Source organism: Schistocerca americana, chromosome 2, assembly GCF_021461395.2.
Source record: "Schistocerca americana isolate TAMUIC-IGC-003095 chromosome 2, iqSchAmer2.1, whole genome shotgun sequence".
Classification (NCBI taxonomy): Eukaryota; Metazoa; Arthropoda; class Insecta; order Orthoptera; family Acrididae; genus Schistocerca; species Schistocerca americana.
The window spans coordinates 407,991,107-407,997,796 of NC_060120.1; the positions used below are offsets into that span (position 1 = coordinate 407,991,107).

The 6,690-nt window shown below is 44.9% G+C and overlaps 1 non-coding gene across 1 annotated transcript; it reads right to left on the minus strand.

Annotated features, from left to right (window-relative positions):
- Nucleotides 1–2,261: 2,261 nt before the first annotated feature.
- Nucleotides 2,262–2,336, minus strand: Trnas-uga. Its single transcript has one exon. It is a non-coding gene; the product is annotated as a tRNA-Ser (tRNA).
- Nucleotides 2,337–6,690: the final 4,354 nt, after the last annotated feature.

A 6,690-nucleotide genomic window follows, 5' to 3' on the forward strand; every position in this document is an offset into this window, starting at 1 on the left:
CCTGGAGTGGTAGAATACAGTTCGCAAGCATGAAAGCTCATATGTCCTTTTCTGACATCCTACCACGACTGGAATTATCGTCAGCTGACTGAAGCTGACAAAAAAAATCGTAAATTCTCTCAACGTCACCGGTGAAGATGATTCTCATACAGATAATTATATTCAGAAAATCCGAGTGGAAGAGAGGTAAAGTCAATAGAATATTCCAGAACAGAAAAAAGCCATTCTGCAAAAAGCTGGTAGCTCCTTAGAAACAAAAAATTCATTTGCCCGTCGTGTGGATGTAACTTTGATGATGAATGGCTACAATGTGATAAAAGCATGAGAACTGCGCGGATTACGTAGATGTATGACGTCATCGTTGTGACCACCGCCATAGAATTTCGAGTGTTACGTATTACTGGACTGAATGCGTACTTTCGTCCTTCTGTGCGGGTTAAGTTCAACGTTAACGCATGTAAACTCTCACTTTCGCTGCGTCTGTCTTATAAGTAAGCATGCATTTATTTTTGCACTGTTTAGAAGGTGGGGCTTAAGTAACACAGTTATGTATAAACAGCTTGCAATCAAGGAAATGTAGCGACGAAAGAGACGGAGGCGAAGTGATACTTCACATGCGCTGTTCCCACCCAACGAGTTAATTCTTCATGAGTAATAAATTCGGTGAAATGAGGGGAACGTATATCATTCAGTTCTTAGGCCTTACTAATCAACTGAGGTACGACTAAGGAAATAAAACTTTGCGAAGCCGAATGTGTTTAGTGTGGTCACTTAGAAAACTAGCGCCTAGTTTGGCTTATTGAAAGTTTGCAAAGGGTACCGCAAAATCTGCGTCCCGGCCACCGAAACCTCGTTTGTGTAAGCAAGTTATTTGCGATACTGATTAGCTTCGCACGTGAATAATTTAACGTCATTATCGAAGTGTCTTGCCGAGCGCTTTGATCTGCGTTCATTTTGGCGCCAATATTGAGGTCCGACCAGAACCGGGCGAGCGTTTATCGGATTACGGTGGCCGCGGCAGCGCGCACGGCGCCACCTGCGAACGGACGGCATGGCGAGCGCCAAGCGGCAAAGTACACGCTGGCGCCGAAACCATCCGTGGTGTCAGGGTGGCCGCCTGCCTCGTGCTGTGGAGGTCGTAGCTTCCAGTTGTAATTTAGTAATGGATGTGGCTCTCAGTTGTACATCATCGCGTGATGATTAACACTAGTTGCAGAACAGTGACATTATGGGTGTCACACAGATGACCCAGTTGCCTCTACCGAAGTCGTTTTATGCAACCCAGAATTTTATATCTGCCCTTCAAAACCTACCCACAAGATTTTGATATTCTGCCTCTCACTACGAGCAAATTATTAGTTCTACAGAAAAAATTGTTGAAAAAACTGTAGCTATACACTGATCAAACATGGAGACTCCACGCCCGAGATGCTGGGTTGGCGGTCGTGTGTGCGTGAGATGTACTTGCTCATGTGTGTGTGTGTGTGTGTGTGTGTGTGTGTGTGTGTGTGTGTGTGTGTGTGTGTATGAATTTTGTGTGTGTGTCCCTCTTTACTGACATAGGCTATGACCACAAGCTGTTTGTGAGTGTCTTTTAATCGTGCCTGTCGGCAATTAGACGTGTCATCTTTACGGTAAGCAGCAGTCTGTCTCTTCCCACATCGTACTTACACACTTAAATAGTAATGAATACAAGGGTGTCTCAGACAGTATTCTCTCCTCCGTAACTCACAGACCCGTAAGTGAAAGGAATATTTACACAGTTAGGGAAACACAAGAAATGTTACTTTACCAGTGAAATTACTAAAATAGTGTATTGAGTTAATTTCCAGAAAGATACATGTAGTTAATTTTTGTATTGGAATTCGTTTCCGCTGGAGGCCACGATTTATGAGTTGTTCATCAAAAACGTACGTAAGTGCCTTTCAAATGCACCTCCAGCCCCACACTCATAGCTGATCATTTGGGATTTCTAGTGTGTCGTTCGGGCCACTCCCATCTACCCCTGTAGCATAATTTCCGACTATATGAATTGTTCCCGGTATTGACTTCCTCTGCTCTCTAATGACTGGGCTATTACGCCAGGAGCATAGTTGGCTATTTCGATAATATTATTAGTCTGAACATTCCCGTGGAAGTCACGGAAGAAAAGGGAATTTTGAAGAATTCACGCTAAAACTAATTACGTTGCCAATTCGATCCAGACTTAACCTATGCAAACACAGTAAACTCTTGAAACTGTCCTGGCAGATTAAAACTGTGTGCCGGACCGAGACTCGAACTCGGGACCTTTGCCTTTCACGGGCAAGTGCTCTACCAACTGAGCTACCCAAGCACGACTCACGCCCCGTCCTCACAGCTTTACTTCTGCCAGTACCTCGTCTCCTACCTTCCAAACTTTACAGAAGCTGTCCTGCGAACCCTGCAGAACTAGCACTCTCGAAAGAAAGGATATTGCGGAGACATGGCTTAGCCACAGCCTGGGGGATGTTTCCAGAATGAGATTTTCACTCTGCAGCGGAGAGTGCGCTGATATGAAACTGTCCTGGCAGATTAAAACTGTGTGCTGAACCGAGACTCTAACTCGAGACCTTTGTCCTTCGCGGGCAAGTGCTCTACCACCTGAGCTACCCAAGCACGACTCACACCCCGTCCTCACAGCTTTACTTCTGCCAGTACCTGTGGCTAAGCCATGTCTCCGCAATATCCTTTCTTTCGGGAGTGATAGTTCTGCAGGATTCGCAGGACAGCTTCTGTAAAGTTTGGAAGGCAGGAGACGAGGTACTGGCAGAAGTAAAGCTGTGAGGACGGGGCGTGAGTTGTGCTTGGGTAGCTCACTTGGCAGAGCACTTGCCCGCGAATGGAAAAGGTCCCGAGTTAGAGTCTCGGTCCGGCACACAGTTTTAATCTGCCAGGACAGTTTCATATCAGCGCACACTCCGCTGCAGAGTGAAAAATCTCATTCTGTACAGTAATTTCTTAGTCAGAAGACCTGACGAATACGACGACGTAGTTGTAAGCTATTAAAATTCGTCAGTTTTACAATCTGTAAGTGCTCGGCTAAGTCAGCGGTGTAAGGAGGCCCGTCAATGTAGATCTAATGATCGAATATAGGAAATAATATATGCAGTAGCCAATTTTTGTAGAGTGGTAGGAGGGAGTGCCATGAAAAACATACTAGAAATACTGACCGGCTGGAGATGAACGTGGGAGCGGCGGTGCGTTTCAACGTCACTTTCGTACGTTTCTCTTGAAAACGGCCTCTAACGAAAACGTCTCCCAGTTCATATTTTAATTTCATTTAATTTCCTACAAAATAACCTGTTCATTGTTTTCTGTGGGACTGATACTTCGTGTGTAGCAAGCAAGAGAGTATGAAAATCTGTTGCGTGGTTTCTGAAGGCTAGATATAACTTGTCGCGTTGCATAAACGACATCGGTAGGGGACAGCTGGATTGCCCTGCATATGAATTGGGGTATTCTTCCTTCCACGGTAGTTATATACTGAAATAGTAATGCTCACAGGGCTGTTTCAGACAAGGTTCTGTCCTCTCTGACTCACAAAACCATAAGTGAAAGTAATATTTGCATAGATAGGTAAACCCACAAATGTTACTTCACCTGTGAAGTTATTAAATGTTTTACTGAGTTATTTTCCAAAGAGATAAGTTAACGAGTTACAATTTTTTAGTGGACCATCATTTGTTCTATCATTTTGCAGATATATTTAAAACAGTTCTGTACAAATCAATCCGCATCAAATTTCTAGTTACGCATTTGGAAACATTTAAGAAGTTCTCACGGGTGGGTGCTCAGATGGCTGTTCTGGTGGCTGAATGTCCATTTAAGTCAGTACGTACATACGCTTATATGCTCATGATTTCGTCGATGCACCAACCGGTGAACGGGACATATCTTACACGCTCAGGAAGCTGCCGGAAGATTGTAAGAAATGGGGTTTGAAAATTAACTTTGGTAAGACGGAATATCTTTGTTGCGTAGAAGAGGGAAGTACCCTGGACGTTGACGGACGTCTTAGTGAAGTGTGAAAATAGTTTAAGTACCTGGACAATACCCCATCACGTGATTGAAGATATGATAGATCCAACAACTGGTCAGGCAGGGAAGGGCGGCTATCTAAACTTTAAACCCTGTACTTTGGTCATCAGAAATGAATTTAAAGGTTAAATTCATGTACACAAATCCATCGTAGAACCAAAAACAACCTATGTGAGTGACTCGTGAGAAATCACAGAAAGAAATGAAAAAGATACTTAGAGCTTTAGAAATGGACCACTTGAGAGGAGCCTGTGTAAGAGATAAGGAACTAAGAGAAAGACTCATTATAGTATTACGGATAAAATAGAAGAAACACAGCTAGGATGGTTTGGGCATATCAAAACAATGGTTGAAGACAGATGGGACGTGATAGTAATTTCTTGGCAAACTCCTGGAAGGAGAAGCAGAGCCATGCCACGTAAAGCGTGGCTGAGTGGTATCGAAGAAGCGATGGAGAGAAGAGGCTTGGGAGAGGATAAGGAAGAATGCTGAGAAACTTGATGACAGAAATATGGGATGTGGCGATAGCTGTAGGACCTCCGCAACAAGGAAGGAGAGAATCGACGAAGATATTGATCATCTACACTGCTACATCATTGTGTCCTGCAGCTGTCGTGACACGAACAGTAATTAAAATCTTCAATTTTAAATCGTTAATTTATGTTTATCGTGATCTACAAAAAGAATCTGCGAAGTTGACTTCCTGACTATGTTAGGGCTTACTGGCTTGAGCCACTAACACTTTAGAGGACTCGATGGTTTGCACTCTTGTGCGCTGTTAGGTAAAGATATCGGTGTGGCGAAATGCTCATTTAGATCTTCAACAGGAACATCGGTTTTAGTTGCAGATTTGGCTTTGTCTATTCGTAGACCTCTAGGGTTTTTTCACAAGCTGATGGGTTTGTGAAAGACTTCAGTTAGCGGGTGGCATACCTGATACACGCCGGAGTACCCCAAGGAAGCATCCTAGGTCCCCTACCGTTTAACCTCTACATAAACGATCTCCCAACCACACACAACACAATGATGGTAATCTACGCGGATGGCACAGCCATCCTCGCGCAAGATTGAAAACCATCAAACATTACGTCACGCTTACAGACTGCATTCAGAGCAGCTGAGCCTTGGTTGGAGAAATGGCGTGTTAGAGTAAACGTCGACAAGTGCGAAACCGTTCTGTTCACTAGAAGACCGAAGCAACTGCGCAAACACCGATACTGCAGACCAATAACTCTACATGCACGCCCAATACGCTTCCGTGAGAAAGTCAAATACCTCGGTGTCTGGCTGGACCGGAAATTACTCTGGGGGGACCACATACAACACATGACCAACCGATCTAGCGCGAGACTCAAACAGCTCTACCCTATGCTCAACAGGCGTAGCACACTGTACAGAAGGCTGTCGAGGTCCATGTATATAACACTTATTCGACCCCTGATGACGTACGCAACTCCTGTCTGGGGATACGCTGTCGCAGAACCCGTTTATTCTGAATCTGGGGAACTACGGTTACAACCATAGATGGAAACATAAAAGACCAAAAGACATATTTGTAAGGACCTAACATCTATGGCCAAGCACACGCCAACACAACGGTACAGGTGAGCCCCTATTAATCAGACGCCATTACTGGATATCCAGCTGGAACACACTGCCGAATAACTGGCACCACGGAGGAAAGTCGTACCGTACACTGCATGCAGACAAGCTACTGCTCTTACTACCCATCCCACTGTCGCACAGGTTTTTTTTCCCCACGGCACAAGCCTTGCAACTTTTTCCCTCTGCTCTTCACATCGCTACCCTCACTCGCGTTTCGTCTACTATCTATCACCTGATGGACCGTGTTAATGCGTAAACTTACTCAAACGCCCGGATAGTATCACAGCCCAGCATCCCATGATCCACCTATTAGATAACTAACATGTTGACGGAGGTGACAGTAGAACTTTTGGTCTGGTCACCACGTTGGTGCGGGCGTGGAGGGGCCCCATCTCTTTATTGTAGCTGAGATGATTATCAGAGGTCGGGTGCCGTTTGTATGTCCTGTGTGGTGCATCTCCGACACTCCTAAGGAGTTTGAGTGGCTCTGTAAGCCATGGTGCAGGTTTTGTCCTTGCTCTGACTGTGGTTAGGGGAGCGTGTTAGCCGGCCGTGGTGGCCGTGCGGTTCTAGGCGCGTCAGTCCGGAACCGCGAGACTGCTACGGTCGCAGGTTGGAATCCTGCCTCGGGCATGGATGTGTGTGATGTCCTTAGGTTAGTTAGGTTTAAGTAGTCCTAAGTTCTAGGGGACTGATGACCTCAGATGTTAAGTCCCATAGTGCTCAGAGCCATTTGAACCATTTGGGAGCGTGTTTATCGTAAACATTATCGAGTGAAGTTAGATACTTCATTATTTATGTCAGAGTTACTTCCTGCCGTTTTCTGCCAAGAAATGTCGTAGACACAAGCTGTAAACTCAGACATATTCATGCGCCTAAAATCACAAAGTCACCATTCGTTGTTTTTCCTTTGGACATTGCAACAATTTAGTCATGCATACTACATGATGAGTAGACAAGCCAGGGACACAGATCTGATCGGTGCGAATTATTCTATTTGGATATGTCATTGCGAATATATCGATA